Source organism: Oryctolagus cuniculus, chromosome 9, assembly GCF_964237555.1.
Source record: "Oryctolagus cuniculus chromosome 9, mOryCun1.1, whole genome shotgun sequence".
In the NCBI taxonomy this organism is placed as follows: domain Eukaryota; kingdom Metazoa; phylum Chordata; class Mammalia; order Lagomorpha; family Leporidae; genus Oryctolagus; species Oryctolagus cuniculus.
In genome coordinates this window covers 107,020,791-107,039,286 of record NC_091440.1, presented here as the reverse complement: position 1 = coordinate 107,039,286, position 18,496 = coordinate 107,020,791, and the positions used below count along the sequence as shown (strand labels likewise).

Here is an 18,496-nt window from a genome sequence, read left to right as displayed (position 1 = left end):
AAGACACTGGTACATTTGCACTAATGCTCAGTTTCACACATTCCTTGCATTGTCAAAATCATTGTTGAATACATCACTGAATACATCATTAATCATTTAGCAAATAGTTTCAAATCTTCTAATGTACCTTTTTTAAAGCATTCTGCTTTTAGGATTTATTTATTTATTTGAGAGGCAGAGTTACACACAGAGAGAGGGAGAGACAGAGTGAGGTCTTCCATCTGCTGGTTCACTCCCCAAATGGCTGCAATTGGTGGAGTTGGACCAATCCAAATCCAAGAGCCAGAAGCTTCTTCTGGGTCTCCCACATGACTCCAGGGGCCCAAGCACTTGGGCCATCTTCCACCATTTTCCCAGGCCATTATCAGGGAGTTGGATGGGAAGAGGAGCAGCCAGGACGTGAACCCAGCACCCATATGGGATGCCAGTGCCACAGGCAGAGGCTTAACCTACTATGCCACAATGCCAACCCCTTAGGCTGTTTTTAGATGTGTAAAACACACTCAATTAATTGGTAATTTCCATATAGTCACTCTTGTAATGTCTCTTTCTGAACACTTTCTATGAGTACTAGTTGCTATTCTTTCCTTCATCATTAGGTGATATATATAAGACTTTTCAAAATCCTCCTGGTGTGTTGTTAGTGGGTTGACCATCAATTCTAGGAATATCATTCTAATAAATAAGTGACTAATCAACAAAAATTAAAATATTAATTGATGTATTTATGTTCATGTGAAACTCAATTTAACAAAATAAACTCATTCTTGGTGTGATAAATATTCAACACTTTAAAAATTCCAGCATTGTTTTAGTTTAGTTAGCTAAAACTTAATATTCACTTTACACTTTTATCCTGTTTGCTTATATTGTTTATTGATTTTTTTTATTCAACTAAATATCTTTGCCTTTTAATTTGAGTTTTAGGCATGTGAGTTCATATCTACTATCTTGCTATTTGGCCCTTCTGTTTTTTTATTCTAATGTATGTCTTCATCCTACATTTTGGTAAACTGAGTATACTGTAGGATTCTGTTTCATCTCCACTCCTATCTGTAACTTCACTACTATCTCTTTTTAAGTTTAGTGATTTCTATGTTTGGAAATATGTATCTTTAGCTTATCACAATCTTCCTTCAAATACCAATTTTTGTGTATTATTAAAACAATTTAACAGCACAATTCTTCATTTGTCAAAGTTCTACATAAAAACAACACAAAGAGGAGAGGAGACTAGAACTAGACTTATGTCTAGTCATGGAGCCAACCAGAGAGCAAATTCTTACTTCCTCTACATTTTTTTTCAATTCAGGTCTTCAATGGATTGGCTGATGCTCCCCTATTTGGTGGCTGGGGAGGAGTCTACTTTACTCAATCTAACAATTTAAATGCTAACTTCATCCTGAAACATAATAATCATCATATTCTTTCTTGTATGTATTACCTCCTTCCTTTTTTAATTTGAGGTTGTTTCCTCCATAAGTTGCTATCATTTTAACTATTTACATTTATTTTAATTTTATCTAAAAGGCAGAGACACGATGGTGGGGGAAGAGAAGAGAGAGATTGATTTTTCATCTGTTGGATTGTATCCCCAATGCCTGTAACTTCCAAGGTTGGGCCAGGCCAAAGTCAGAAACTTGGAATTCAATCCAAATCTTCCACAAGGGTAGTAGGAATTTGACTACTTTAGCTGATGTCTCCCAGGGTATGTGCTACTAGGAAGTTGGATCAGAAACAGAATAGAGAAGACTTGAACCAGGTGCTCAGATATGGAATATGGGTGTCCCAAGTGGCATGTCAGACACTGTACCAAACAGCTGCCCCAGTTGATACCATTTTAAATAAAGACTCTTACTTAACAAATTTCCCAATATTTTGATACCTAATAATTTTGCAATCATCCATTTCCAAATATTACATATTTTTGTTAAATTAGTCTTCAAGTACTGAATAATACATGGAGACTTTAAAATGTATGCCCTCCATATTAATAACTAACTTAACTTGATTGTTGTAAGAATGGCTTATAGGTGCTTAATCTTTCAAAGATGTTGTGATACTCATCATATGTGAGCATATATCTATATCTTTACCTGTAGTTACATTCTTCCTATGTGAGGCTGGGGAACAATAATATTCTCCTATTATTTATAACCAGATAGATAGATAGATAGATAGATAAAATAGATAGTTAATTTTCTCTTTAAAATATTATATTATTTGTGAAGTTTTCATTTTCTATCTTAATAGCTTATAAATTTTTTAAATAAATAGAGACTTCATTTTTTTCCATTTTTCTCAGTTCTTCTCTCAACATCTTAATGCATTCTGAAGTCTTATGTCTTATCTCTTATGTGACACATACGTATTAAGAACACTATGTCCTTTTCAAGAGAGAAAATCCAAGTGGGCAACAGACACATGAAAAATGCTCAGGATTGCTAGTCATCAGGGAAATGCGAACCAAGACCACAATGAGGTTTCACCTCACTCCAGTAAGAATGGCTTTCATACAGAAATCAACATGAATGCTGAGGAGGATGTGGGGAAAGAGGTACCTTAAACCACCGTTGGTGGGAATGTAAACTGGTGTGCCCACTGTAGATGACAGTGTGGAGATACCTCAGAAATCTGAATATATACCTACCACATGACCCAGCCATCCCACTCCTGGGAATTTATCCAAGGGAAATGAAATCGGCATATGAGAGAGTGATCCACACCCCCATGTTTATTGCAGCTCAATTCACAGTAGCTAAGATATGGAATCAACCCAGATGCCCTTCAACTGAAGACTGGATAAAGTGTGTATATGGTATATACACACTATGGAATACTACACACCAGTAAAATAATGAAATCCTATCATTTGCAACAAAATGGATGCAACTGGAAACCATTATATTTAGTGAAATAAGCCAGTCACAAAAAAAAAACAAATACCACATGTTCTTCCTTATCTGTGGTAGCTAATAGAGTACCTAAACGGTAATCTAAATGAGTGAAATTGATACTTTGCGATGCAATGATTTTGAACAGCTCTGTCTTGACTGTTGAGGAATAGTGTTTTTTGTTCATTTTGTTTTGTTTTGTTTTTTTCTTCATACTATTTGTTGAACTCTTTACTTAGTATAAGGTTAATCTCATGAGTATAAAGTTAACTGAAAATAGATCTTCATAAAAAATAAGAATGGGAATAGAAGAGGGAGGAGGAAGAAGGGTGGGATCACAGGAGGGAGGGAGATCAGGTGGGAAGAATCACTGTGTTCCTAAATTTGTGTATACAAAATGCACGAAATATGTATTCCTTAAATAAACTGCTTTAAAAAGGAATCCTATGCCTTCTTGTTGTTAAAAAATTAATTGTAATTTTTGAACGCTACAATTAATTCTCCCATCCTGATAATGTTTTTTGTCTCCCATTATATTTCATCCAATATTTGTAAAGATAAGTAAATTTTTGCTTGGTCAGTTTGCACCTGATATATATTGTTTCCTCTTACTATGTTTCAGATTTGGCTTGTTCTCCTGAATTTTGTGTCTCTCTCTCTCTCTTTTTTTTTTTTTACAGGCAGAGTGGACAGTGAGAGAGACAGAGAGAAAGATCTTTCTTTACCGTTGATTCACCCTCCAATGACCGCTGCGGCCAGCGCACCACGCTGATCCGAAGCCAGGAGCCAGGTGCTTCTCCTGGTCTCCCATGGGGTGCAGGGCCCAAGGACTTGGGCCATCCTCCACTGCACTCCCGGGCCACAGCAGAGAACTGGACTGGAAGAGGAGCAGCCGGGACAGAATCTGGCGCCCCAACCAGGACTAGAACCCGGTGTGCCAGCACCGCAGGTGGAGGATTAGCCTATTGAGCCATGGCGCCGGCCTCTTGTGTCTCTTCTAAACTGCATATACTCCTACAGTATAAAAATTATCTATATTTTCTTTGAAGGACATCAATTATTTTATCAGTATATCTTCTAATAGGCAACTAACACAATTTAAATATTTTTAATATTTTTAATATTGATATATATTTAGAGTTTTTCTGATCATATTGTTATTTTGTACTTATATCCTTTCTGTTATCCTTAAGTTTTTCTCATTGCCTTTTTAAATAAAAATGAGTTTGTGGGGAGCAACTGGGAGCAACTCGGACTAGACTAAGTTACTGGAATTAAGACTTATTCTATGCATCTGCTCTCCCACAATATGGCGCTGGGAGAGGAGGAAACAGCTTCTACCCAGCTGCCTCTCACCAACTTGACAAGCTGCAGGACCTGCTCCTGATTGGAGGAGAGCAGCGTACTCGGCGTGTGGGTAGCAGAGTTGGGATTGGTGGAAAAGGACTATAAAGGAGGAGAGAGACAACATGCACCAGGAACATCTAAGGGGAACATCTATCTGAAGGAACACCTGAGGAACATCTGAGCAGCCCCCGAGAGAGCCGGCCAGCGGTGTGCCGCTCCCCCGCGGAAGTGGGGAAAGTGGCTAGGGGGAACCGCCCTTCCACGGAGGTGGAAGGGTCGGTAGCCAACCCGGGAAGAACCAGCAGCAAACCCGGGGAGGGCCGAGCAGACGAAAGAACAACGCAGGGTCCTGTGTCGTTCCTCCACGAAAACGGGGAGCGACAGAGTTTTAAAAATAATTTATTAAAATGAATTTTATGTAACACAAAGGAACAATTTTTAAAATTTTTTCATTTATGTATATGAGAGGCAGAAAGATGTTGACATATGGAGAAAGCATTCTCACCCACTCTTCAAAGGCCCACAAAGGCTGGGACTAGGATGGCCTGAAGCTGGAAGATGGGAACCAACCCAGTTTCCCACATGCATCCCAGGAGCCCACTTGCTTTAGCAATCACCATTGCCTCCCAAGTCTGCAATGGCAGGAAGCTGGAGCCAGGAGCTAGAGCTGGGTTTCCATCCCAGGAACTTCAATAAGGGATACAGGAGAGAGCAATCCACCTGGCTACACGCCTACCCCAAAACTAACAATTTTAATGTGAATAATCTAACGGTAATAAAAATGAGCTCATTATACTACTATTTTTCCTCATTGTACTACTATTTTCCTTTTGTACCACACAATCTTCTATTTTCATTTCTTTTCTCAGTGCACATCTTTTAGAAGCTTCATTAAAAGAACGTCCTTTGCAGGAAACTCCCTCAGTTCTACCTCACCTCTGTACTCTATTTCACTTTCATTCTTTGTTAATATTTTGTTTTAATTTTACAGTAGTTTTCACACATAAATAAATACAGAATGAATATAATAAATAACGAATAAACCCTTAGGTATATCTAGCAAACTTCACCAACATGGAAGACCTGGATGAAGCTTCTGGCTCCTGGCTTTGGCATGGCTCAGCCCAAGCCAATACAGCCACATAGGGAGTGAACCAACAGTTGGAAAATCTGTGTCTGTGTGTCTTTCCCTCTCTCTCTCTAACTCTGACTTTCAAATAAATAATCTTTAAAAATAATAAAATATTTTATTTATTTTCTTTTGTAGGAATTTTTACACTATTTCAGCTTATCATTTTAATCATTTCAAAATTTTAAATTGTCAGTGGGAATATCTTTGTCTTTCAGGGGCTTCACCAATATCTGCTTCTAAATTCCATGTTTTGTAGTTTCTTTTGGATTCTGGCTCAAGAAGCTAACCTGGTGGGGTGGCCATGCATTAGTCTGTGTTTGTGCATGTGTGTATCATGGGGCAGGCAGAGTAATTCTTCCTACCCTGTTTGAAATTAATTTTTTTCTCCGAAGGATCCTGCTTGCTGTTAGTGAATGTTGACATTTGGACATGATAATCTAGGTAGTTGGATGGCTGCTGCTACTTGTTTGCAATTATTTCTATGTCTTTGGGGTTTCAAGATATGAAATGCATATGAATTTTTAAAGTCTTAATTTTATACTTCAGTTCAAATTTTATTTTTGAAATGCTTTATACATTTATTTCATTTATTTGAAAGGCTGAGAAACAGTGATACAAACAGACAACGATCTCCCATCCATTGTAACACTCCCCAAATGCCCACAACAGCCAGGGCTGGACCGAGCTCAAGCCAGGAGCCAGAAATCCAGTCCAGATCTTCCAGGTAGGCGGAAAGGATCCAAGTATTCGAATCATCACCAGATGCCTTCCAGGATGCACATTTGCAGGAAGCTGGAGTCAGCAGCAAAGGCAATTGCTTATGCCTCAATTCAAAGTTTAAAGAAATGGTAGGCCTTTTACCCAATACTTTCATTTTTATAATTAGATCTCTCTTTTCTTACACTGAAAATCTTATTGTCTTGCTCCATTAACATAATTTTTATTTGATTCTCTCTACACCATGCATGTATTAATTTCAAAATAACATTATCAATACTTCAACTGAAAAGACTACCATGCACATCTTCAGACTGCTTGCTAGTGGTTTTTTTCTATAGAGCTCATTGGATTTAAATTTCAAAAACAAACAAAACATGCAGAAAACTTCACTGAGCTTTAGTCACCTGAGATAATTATTTTTTTCTTGGAAGTAGTGTCTGTCACTAATTTGACATGGAGTCAAATTAATTTGTTTCAGTTTCTTTTAAAATTTTGGTATTTTTGTGGTTGTCATTGACTTCTTAAATGTCCTACTAAGAAGCAAAACACATGATTCCAAAATTCAAGATTTATTTACAAAATATTGTCTAAAAAGCTATCCATTCTCACCTCCCATGATTCTTTTATGCCAAGAAATGTTTTACATTATCTTGGTTCTTGACATCTTCAAGCCACTAATCTCCAAAGTTGTGGAAAAGATCATTCTTTGAAGGTCACATTCATTCTAATCTTCTGGTAAGTCACAAGAGTCCATGACATAGGAGAGAAAGAATCCAGGAGTGTCAAAAACTTGTATTCCAGACCACAGAATATAGACAAAGTGACTTAACTTATTTGAGTGAACTTTTGGAGCACTTAACCTTTCAATCATCAGAGATTGACCCAATTCTTTCATTTTTTTCTGTTTTTTTGTTTGTTTGTCTGTTTATTTTTATTTTCAAGGTACTTGAGAGTCAGAACAACAGAGACAGACACAGATCTTCTATCTGCTGGTTCACTCCCAAAGTACCTGCTACAATCAGGGCGGAGCCAGGGAGTTAGGATCACAGAACTCCATCCAGGTCTCCCACGTAGGTGGCAGGGACCCAAGCACTTGAGCCATCATCTGCTGCCTCCCAAGTGCATCAGCAAGAAACTGAAGCAGAATTAGAGCAGCCAGTCCTGGAACCAGACACTCTGCTATGGGATGCAGACATCACAAGTGGCAACTTAGCCAGTTGTACCACAACACCCATCCCACAGTGCTGATTCCTTCTCTCCATCCTTGCGGTTCTGCATGTCAAGTCTTTCACTATCAATATGTTAGAATCTTTTTGGTTAATATCCCTAAAATAAAAAGATGTCATTCTCATTAAAAATAATATTGTATGGTATTTAACACTTTAAAGAGACGTGTTTTTACATAAATAGATGACTTTCTTGACTAAGATAGAAATTTATCTTGGAAATGTTTCAATATTTTTCTTTTTCTTAAAAATTTTAAAATTTAATCTCCATATGCTGTCTTCTTACATATACAATGACTGTTCTCTTGACAGCTCCCATCAATTAGCTGGCCATTTTTAATATACTTGCATTGATTATTGGGTGTGTTAGGTCTCTTTAACTGAAGCCTAGAAGAGAAAAGAATTTAAATTACAGATTAAAATTTACTACATAGATCAATATCATTAAAGCAAAGTTAAAATGCATGTCTTGAAACTTAAAAAACATGCCTCTCAGCACATTAATTAATAAATAAATAATAGAGAATATTTGTCCCATTCAAATTTAAGGAAGGAGATGGCAGAGAAGGGAGTCCTGAAACGCTATCCCGATTCTAAGCCATTGACAAAGCTAACAGAAACTCTCAAGCACAACTTTCCAAAACTCCAGAGTCTAATTAAAACTTTAAACAATTAGGAGAGGATGTAATAAAGAGAAAGAAGCTCCTGGATATTGGTAAGAGAGCAATTATTTCATTCAGTTATGGGAAGCAGAATAGTAAAGTTGTCATTAGTCCTCTTTACTCTCTAGATGTGGTCAGGCAAAGCAGGAAACTTTCAAATTATATGGATAGTATAGTAGGAGGAACTTAGTATTTAGGTTTTTGAATTTTTATTTATTTACATATTCATTCATTCATTATTTGAGAGGCAGACAGACAGATCTCCTCTCCACTGAACATTCCCTGAATACCAGCAACAGTTAGAGCTGAGCCAGGTCAAAGCAAGGATTGGAGAACTCAACTCAGATTTCACAGGAACCCATCACCTGAGCCATTGCTACTGCCTCCCAGGGTCGGCACTGAAAGGAAACTAGAGTTAGGAACAAGTGTTGGGAAACAAACCCAGGCACTGGGATACGACGCCAGGCTAGGCCAAATGCCCACTCCTGGATTATATTCTGATGGGGAAATGACTGATTTTTCTAAGAGAAAAGCTGCCAAAAGTTTGATCTCTGTATTCCTTTCAGCTGCTAAAAATTATTAGTAACCATCTGAATTTTGCTATTTGATACATATACTTCTACTTTTTCCATGCCAAAATTTAAACAGAGAAATTTTACAAATGATTCTGGTAAAAAGAAGAAAATAATTTTCCATTTAGTTAGAAGCATAAGCTGGATATTGAGTAAATATCGAAAAACTATTTGTTTGAGTTTTCAGTCTCATTAGATACAGCCTCATATCTTCAAAGACTCTTCCTTGCTTTGTGGGTCACCTAACAATTGATATTTTGATGATTTTTATGTATTACTTGTCTCTGATATAAACTAGGTTTCTAATCTTATAAAACAATCTAAGCTTTTTTTTTTAAGACTGATTTGTTAATTTGAAAGAAAGTTACAGAGAGGCAGACGGGGAGAGAGAGAAAAAGAGAGAGAGAGGAAGATGTGTCTTCCATTCGCTGGTTCACTCCACAGCTGGCTGCAACAGCCTGAGCTGTGCCAATCTGAAGCCAGGAACATGGAGCTTCTTCCAGGTCCCCTAGGTGGGTGCAGGGGCTCAGGGACTTGGGCCATCTTCTACTGCTTTCCCAGGACATAGCAGAGAGCTGGATCAGAAATGGAGCAGCGGGGATTCCAAACCGGCACCCATATAGGATGCCAGCACTGCAGGCAGCAGTTTTTACCCACTACACCGCAGCGCCAGCCCCTAAGCTTACTTTATTCAAAAACTAAAAAATAATAATTAAAAACCCTTAAGATTTGACAGGACGTTTATTTAGATTTCATCAGTAAACTTCTTAGCATGCTGCTGACATAATTGTACTTTGTTACGTTTCCTCCTCATCCAATGATTTCTCTTTTACCTTATCATGAAACGACCAGACATGGAATTTGACATCTGATCATATGAAATGAGCTAAGTAACGTGCTCATCCTGCAATTGGTGCTCTAAGACAGTAGGAGGATACTTACTTGTCCAGAATAAAAGCTGAACCATCTAGCCACACCCATTTCATTTGGCTGCTATTGTAGTATAAACTGAACCCGAACTTGTCCTCATACAAAAAACACTGCTTCTTTGACATTCTTTTTACAAACTCCTGGACAAAATAAGAACAGAAAAAGTGAAATCTGACATCTTTTGCTGGCTACGCGTACAGAGATTAAGGGATTGTTCCGTAATAAGAGTTACTGAGAATTTTCATTTTGTCTGGAATTATATCACCATACTAAAAATGCTCTTGAGATTTCTTTGCCAACAACTAGTAACCAATTATATATTTATACAACAAACAACCATTATGAAAGCATTGTGATATTCCAGGCATTGTGCTGGGCATTGAGTACTGAACTGAAAACAGACTTGCTACCTGAGAATCCAAGAGCAAAGCAATTAGGGGAGCAAATGTCACAGAGGAGACCAGTGCAGGATGAAATGCCAGGGCTCAGCCAGGGCTCAGCAAGGGCTCCTACAAGAGTCACGAGGTCCAAAGACTCTTTGCAGGGTGGACTGGTTCTATGACAAATGGGATGTATGAGAGAGGGTTTCACAGAAGTTGGAGGGGGAGTCAGACTGTCTGGAGCACACTGAATTACCCTTTGAGGAAGATGTAAAGGGAACACGTGGAAGTGGGCGGGAGACTGGACGTGATGCACCGTCATTGGTAAGGAAGGAGACTGGAGACACAGGCAAGAGTTCAGCTGTGGCTCGGCCGTGCAGAGCCCTGCCAGACTGGGGCCTTACACCAGGACCTGGGGCAGGTCTTACGAAACAGAGCAGCACAGCCTGATGGGTATATACAGTACCCTGCGTGGGCACGGTTATCTCAGAAGAGGGAAGCCATAGAATCCAGAGATGCTTCCTGGAGAAGTGTACTAAAATGTGGCCATACATACTTGTCCTTACCATCTCTCCTTCCGTGCTTATCTTAAGAAAACTTGAACGTAAAGGAGAACAGTGAAGTTCACAACTGCTCCACGGAATCTGCTCTCTAGAGAAAGAGTAGCAGTGCTTCCCGTGCTGCTGCCAGCCATCACCACAGGGCTGACATTTCCAAACTAAGGAAAAGAAGTTAGAAGATCCATAAATGTCTTGCATCAGCATTTATAGTTTAAATTATTGGTGTTAAAATTATGAGAAAAAACAATATAAATTAAGGGATAAGATATATTCTGATTACTCATTTCAAAATGCTAAGATATAAGTTGTGACAAAATAATTCCAATAGCACAATTGTTGCTATCATAACAACACTACCTATAATTCCAAATTTACATGAATTTTTGAGAACTTTTTTCTGAATATCTAACACAATGCCATACGGATGTGTAATATTTACTAATTCATTCATTTGTATATTCACTAATTCTCTTACCTCTAAAATAATGCACATACAAATAGTTATTTTATGACTTATGAAACCTATGATCTTGTTCTTAATCACCTTTACCTTTTGTTGATGGCTGTTGAAACCCAGAATTTCCTGAAATCAATCCTTTCTGATTTGTTTCCTGGCTGAAAGTGAGATTTCTTGAATTTCTCTTGACATCTAACAAGCAAATCAAAATATCAGTTTGTCTCATCACATTTGAACTAATGGAAATGGATTGAATTCACGCTTAATTTTAAAAATCTGGAATATGTATTATGTGCTCTCTTTTGAAACTGCCTATGACATGTTCTAAAAGAACCAGCTAGTATAAAATATACAGGAGACAAACTGTACAATGAAGGTTAGGATTTGATACTACACAAAACACAGTCTTTGTAATGAGCACATCAATAATAACGATACATTATCAATAATCTCTTAACATTACAATGCAATTGGAGAAAATATGCAAACAAACCTAAGAATAATACAAATCTGACAGGAAAATTAACATATTAGGTAACAACATCAATTATTAAGCAATTGATTCTGTTAAGGAAAACTCTGAAGGAGATTTCTCTGAAGTAATTCTGATGTAAGGTTAATTGTGTGACAAAGGCCAGAAAGCAGTAAAATAAAACATATTCCACATTGGAGTAGACATTCGGATTAGCAGTTAAGATGCCAGCATTGCATATAATAGTGGCTGGTTTGATTCAGCTCTGGCTCCTGACTCCAGCTCCCTGCTAATACATAGGAAAAGGCAGTGGATGGTGGCCCAAGTACTCAGTCCCCTAGTACCATGTGGGAAACCCCGATGGAAGTCCTGGCTCTTGACTTCAGCCTGGCCCAGACTTGACTATTGTGGCCATTTGTGAACCAGCACATTGGAGTGCTAGATGTCACTCTTGCACCTGTGCTCGCTTGCTCTCTCTCTCTCTCTCTCTCTCACACACACACACACACATTTCTGTCCCTCTGACCCTCAAATTTAAAAATAATAAAAGTTCTGAGGCTACATAGGAGCTTAGAGGTTTAAGTCACCATTAAGACACCCACGTCCCACACTGGAGAGTTGATTCAAATCCCAACAGCTCTGCTTTCTATCCAGCTCCCTGCTAATACACCTAGGAAAGCTGCTGACGATGGGCCAGGCCCAACTTCTGCAGCCATTTGGAGAGTTAAAAAGTGGATGAACAACTTCATCTCCCTCTCTCTCTCTCTCTATCCATAAAATAAATTGAAAATAATAATCTAACATTTTCAAAAGAAGAAATAAGAAAGGGTTCAAAAAGAAAAGAAAGATATTCCAGGTAGATGAGAAAGAATGACTAATCCTAAGGATTAAAGCAAGAAAGTTCAAGATAGGACACAGTAATTTGGCGTGATTCTTAAAATGATCTCTAGAACTGAGACCATGACTAGAATGCAACTGTGCTCAAGAAATGAAAATGGTAACAAACAAACCTTCAAGAGATTTCTTTCTCTTAACAGTGAAAAGCCATTTTCTACCATAGAGACTTACACTGCGTGGCTAGGATTCCAACAGACAAAAGGAGCCCCAGGCAGATGAGACACAGAACCACTGCAGTTAATTTCCATGGCGATAATGGGGCACAAGTACCTATCAGAAAAGAGAGAAGTTGTTCAGCATGAGCGTCTGTATGTTAATTCACAGTTTTTTCAATTATTTCATAATCAAATTCCAAAGAGATATAGAGACCTTTCATGACAACTGTGTGATTTTGCACATTTACAAATTCATTAAGTGAAACTGCTCTGGAATTAATGATCTTAATGTAAATTTCACCATGAAATATGTTTCCACTTAGAATATTTATATGAAATAATTCTTGAAATTTAACAAATGAGAAAGGAAAAATTAAAACTCCAAATATCATAATAAAACTTTTGCCATTATCTGGTAAAGTTTGGAGTTTGAAATTTTATGGCAAACTCTATTGACATTTTGGTGTTAGTTTGTATTTTCTTCAGCAATTGAATTTGAACTCTTTTCTTTAGCTACCACATTAACTGATTTTATGTGTTCTGTGAATTTTCTGTCATTTTTCTTATTGGGGGTTTGAAAATTACATATTTGCTTTGATGAAGCTTTAACATATTCAGTGTACCAGTTCCTTGGCAGATACACCTGATTTCCTTTTACCACTTGAATGCTCTTCTTTTTAAAAGTTTATTATAGAAATTTTAAGAATTTTTAATACAGGCAAATATATATTGTATATTCTGCTATTTATCCCACTCTGTTTACACTGAAAAACCATTATCCAGTACATTTTTAGTCCCCATTTTTCATCTAAATCTATTTATTTTAAAAGCCATCCCATGTCTCTGTGACCTAAAATCTATTAAAGACAAAACAAGAAAATAAATAAGCAAACAACAATTTTGTTACTGATCTACCAAATTTGATCTTGTGAATATGAATATCCCCTCCTGTTCCAGCCAGATCCCTGTCATAAGATATTTATCCCCTTTTCTGCTGGGATTATTGGGCTGCATTTTACAAAAATGTATTTCTTTGTCAATCTGATTACCAGACTCTCTTAGATGTAGAATTCAAAAATAGGTGAAATAGAAGTCGAGCTTCTACTTCATGAGAGGTCTGAGAGGAAGTAGCAGAAGCTCTCTCCTTTGCAGATTTATTGATTAAGCTAATTTTTCACATTTCCTTTGCCTATGCTTTCCAACTTGCAAATGCCACTCACTTAACAACAATAGAAAAGCCAGCTTTAAAGATAAATTCTTTCAGTATTACTTTTATCATCAACTCTATCACAGAACAAGTACCAGGTACCAAGTGGGACCTGTGAAAACCTAATGTTTGGCCGGCACCGCGGCTCACTAGGCTAATCCTCCGCCTAGCGGCGCCGGCACACCGGGTTCTAGTCCCGGTCAGGGCGCCGGATTCTGTCCCGGTTGCCCCTCTTCCAGGCCAGCCCTCTGCTGTGGCCAGGGAGTGCAGTGGAGGATGGCCCAGGTGCTTGGGCCCTGCACCCCATGGGAGACCAGGAAAAGCACCTGGCTCCTGGCTCCTGCCATCGGATCAGCGCGGTGCGCCGGCCGCAGCGCGCTGGCCGCGGCGGCCATTGGAGGGTGAACCAACGGCAAAAGGAAGACCTTTCTCTCTGTCTCTCTCTCTCACTGTCCACTCTGCCTGTCAAAAAAAAAAAAAAAAAAAAACCTAATGTTTGTTCCCATCCAAATGTACCTGAGAACATGAGAGGTTTTCACTTCACACATCCTGCGGAAAACACTTAACTTCACATATCCTAGCTTCTTCACATGAGACTTAAAGGTGAAAAACTTTGAAACAGGGGCCAATGTCACTGAGCAGCTTAAGCTGTGGCTTGCAACGCTGGCACCTCGTATGAGAATACAGGTTGAGTCCTGGTTGCTCCACTTCCAATCCAGCTCCTTGATAACACACCTGGGAAGACAGCAGAAGATGGCCCAAGTACTTGGACCCCTGCCACCCACGTGGGAGACCTGGATTGAGTTCCAGGCTCCTGGCTTCAGCCTGGCCCAGTCCTAGCTATTATGAGCATTTGGGGAATGAACCACCACACAGAATAGCTCTTTCTACCCATCTATCTATCTCTATCATCTCTGTTTCAAATAAAAGAGATAAATAAATTTCTTAAAATTTAAATTTGGAGTGAAATAATTAAATAAAAATGAGAGAGGCACGAACCTCGGTGTTCAAAACTGGTGTTCCCTTTGGTTTCAGACACTGCACGTGTTCTCTGCCGCTGGCATGGAGACTGAATTTGCAATTCAGAGGATGTCACTCTTCCCCCTCTCATTTCTGAAAAGCAGAAATGAATTTAAGGTCACTCAAAAGCTTTATTATAATAGGGAAGCCTCCCCTGAAATAGATGATATAAAAAGAGATTGTTCTTATCGAAGAACAAACTTCCTTCAAGTTAGAGAATATTGTTACAATTTCCCCAGGTTCAAATTATATATTCTGAATATTCAACCCAGTCTCTATGGAGGGATTGTTTTAATTGTATTTAGAATAATCGGTATATTTCTTTGTCCCTTATAAATCCAAGGTCTTCCTGTTGCTTTTGAATATAAATAACTAAGGTCTGAGTATAGAACTCTTTCACAACAATTTGTTTTTCTTAAAATTCTATAGACAATGTTCTATTTCTTCTTGGATTTTTGTATTAAAGTAAATGTTCATTGTAGCCCACAAAGAAATCTGAAAATGTTTCAGAGGAAGATTTGAGAATGATTTAGTGTCCAAATAGTCCATGGCAACTGGATATAATCCTTAAAGTGCAAATCAACTAGTGGGTTTCCTGAATTTGTGGTTTGTTTATGTTCTTCAAGTATCTTCATAAAGACATTAAGATTTCATTTTCAATTTTTTCTCATAAACATGTCTATGGTTTGTCATAAGTGCAATATATTCAAGTCCACATTTTATCATCTACTTCTCTACTGATAATCTCTTTCTCTCTCTCTCTCTCTCTGAATCCATGCTTCCTTACTTCTAAATCTAACTTTTCATCATCTAACCTATATTGACACAATTTTACTGAAAACTTTTTAACATATAATGCTTTGAATAAATAAATTAATGTCTTGAAAATTATAACTACCTGATTTTCAGAGGAAGGCAGAAGGATCTTGTGGAATGCGTATTTCCTGGAAAGAAGCCGGCACTTAAGAATTCTGGATAATACTTGATATAAAATCCAAGACTGACTTCAAAGATTAAGCAATAAATGCATAGGTTAACATCAGCCTGTCTCATGTGGGAAATTAAAAAGGTGAGCTCAGAATGCAAGAATGAATAAGATCACCCAAGATACAACCACACAGGAAGCTCTAATATCTTAAAATATCACCAGGTTTGAGGTCTTTCACCGGCCTGAACTTTACGCACAATAAATATCTATTACATTTGCAGTAATGATTAAAATGTCTCACTTGATTCATAGGTTTTCAGAGTTCATGAAGCACAGGTATTGCCCATTAGGAAAGTAGGTCCCTCCACTCTCATCCCTTTTTTCACTTCTCTGCAAGGGACTATTTAGTATTGCAACCTACTTTTAATTGCTATTCTACAAGGTAGGGCATTAAAAGTAATGTTTGTGTGTTTCTTTTTCATCTCTCACCTCCAAAACAAATGCAAAAAAAAAACATATAGCTTCACTCACATTCAAAATTTCAATGGAATTTAATATCTCCAACTTTGCAACGCAACTCTGGGTTTTCTAAGAAAGTGCACCCTGATTGTCTACCCTCTCTTTTTTAAACTTTATTTTTATTTATTCAAGAGGCAGAGAGAAAAGAGAGACACACAAATAGACAAAGCCAATGAAAGCATCCTTACCAGAGGCAGAACAGCACTCACAGAGAAGCAGGGAAGAAGCCAGTTCTGAGGCCAGAAGGGAGCATCTGAATGACCTGTCCCAAGACAGAACACCAGAAGCTCCAGTGTGTCATCTCCATGACCTCAAGCAATGTCAGGGCATCTTTCATTTTCAGTGAGGTTTCTTACCTTTCCTTTTAGTGTTACCATTTTTTTTAACTTTTATTTAATGAATATAAATTTCCAATGGATTACAATGGCTTCCCCCCCATACCGTCCCTCCCACCCAAAACCCTCCCCTTTCCCACTCCCTCTCCCCTTCCATTCACATCAAGATTCATTTTCGATTATCTTAATATACAGAAGATCAGCTTAGTATACATTAAGTAAGGATTTCAACAGTTTGCTCCCACACAGAAACATAAAGTGAAAAATAATAGATGATTTTTTTAAATGATGATGAAATCAGATCAGACCTATTGTCATGTTTAATCCCAGTGAGAGTCAAGTTGGGAATTGATAATTTCTTTTTTTTTTTTTTACAGAAGATCAGTTTAGTATGCATTAAGTAAAGATTTCAACAGTTTGCACCCCCATAGAAACACAAAGTGAAATATATTGTTTGAGTACTCGTTATAGCATTAAATCTCAATGTACAGCACATTAAGGACAGAGATCCTACATGAGGAGTAAGTGCACAGTGACTCCTGTTGTTGACTTTACAAATTGACACTCCTGTCTATGGCATCAGTAATCTCCCTATGCTCCAGTCATGAGTTTCCAAGGCTAAGGAAGCCCTCTGAGTTCTCCGACTCTTATCTTGTTTAGACAAGGTCATAGTCAAAGTGGAGGTTCTCTCCTCCCTTCAGAGAAAGGTACCTCCTTCTTTGAAGACCTGTTCTTTCCACTGGGATCTCACTCACAGAGATCTTTTTGCCAGAGTGTCTTGGCTTTCCATGCCTGAAATACTCTCATGGGCTTTTCAGCCAGATCCAAATGCCTTTAGGGCTGATTCTGAGGCCAGAGTGCTATTTAGGATATCTGCCATTCTATGAGTCTGCTGAGTATCTCCCTTCCCATGTTGGATCACTCTCCCCTTTATTTATTCTATCGGTTAGTGTTAGCAGGTACTAGACTTGTTTATGTGCTCCCTTTGACTCTTAGTCCTTTCATTATGATCAATTGTGAACTGAAATTGATCACTTGGACTGGTGAGATGGCATTGGTACATGCCACCTTGATGGGATTGAATGGAATCCCCTGGTATGTTTCTAACTCTACCATTTGGGGCAAGTCAGCTTGAGCATGTCCCAAATTATACATCTCTTCCCTCTCTTATTCCCACTCTTATGTTTAACAGGGATCACATTTCAGTTAATTTTTAACACTTAAGAATAACTGTGTATTAATTACAGAATTAAACCAGTCATATTAAGTAGAACAGACAAAAAAAAATACTAAGAGGGATAATGTATTAAGTTGTTCATTAACAGTCAGGGCTATGCTGATCAAGTCACCGTTTCTCATAGTGTCCATTTCACTTCAACAGGTTTCCTTTTTGGTATTCAGTCAGTTGTCACCAATCAGGGAGAACATATGGTATTTGTCCCTTTGGGACTGGCTTACTTCACTCATCATGATGTGTTCCAGATTCCTCCATTTTGTTGCAAATGACTGGATTTCGTTGTTTCTTACTGCGGTATAGTATTCTAAAGAATACATATCCCATAATTTCTTTATCCAGTCTACCGTTGATGGGCATTTAGGTTGGTTCCAGGTCTTGGCTATTGTGAATTGTGCTGCAATAAACATTAGGGTGCAGACCGCTTTTTTCTTTATCAATTTAAACTCCTTTGGGTAAATTCCAAGGAGTGGGATGGCTGGGTCGAACGGTAGGGTTATATTCAGGTTTCTGAGGAATCTCCAGACTGACTTCCATAGTGGCTTGACCAGTTTGCATTCCCACCAACAGTGGGTTAGTGTCCCTTTTTCCCCACATCCTCGCCAGCATCTGTTGTTGGTAGATTTCTGAATGTGAGCCATTCTAACCGGGATGAGGTGAAACCTCATTGTGGTTTTGATTTGCATTTCCCTGATTGCTAGTGACCTTGAACATTTTTTCATGTGCCTGTTGGCCATTTGGATTTCCTGTTTTGAAAAATGTCTATTGAGGTCCTTGGCCCATCTCTTAAGTGGGTTGTTGGTTTTGTTTTTGTGGAGTTTCTTGATCTCTTTGTAGATTCTGGTTATT

At 38.2% G+C, this 18,496-nt stretch overlaps 1 long non-coding RNA gene across 1 annotated transcript; it reads right to left on the bottom strand.

The window, feature by feature from the left end:
• Positions 1 to 12,283: 12,283 nt before the first annotated feature.
• LOC138843625 (uncharacterized) lies at positions 12,284 to 15,670 on the bottom strand. Its single transcript, XR_011378578.1, has 3 exons — positions 15,530 to 15,670; positions 14,611 to 14,724; positions 12,284 to 12,519 (listed from the first exon to the last, which is right to left on the bottom strand). It is a non-coding gene; the product is annotated as an uncharacterized lncRNA (long non-coding RNA).
• Positions 15,671 to 18,496: the final 2,826 nt, after the last annotated feature.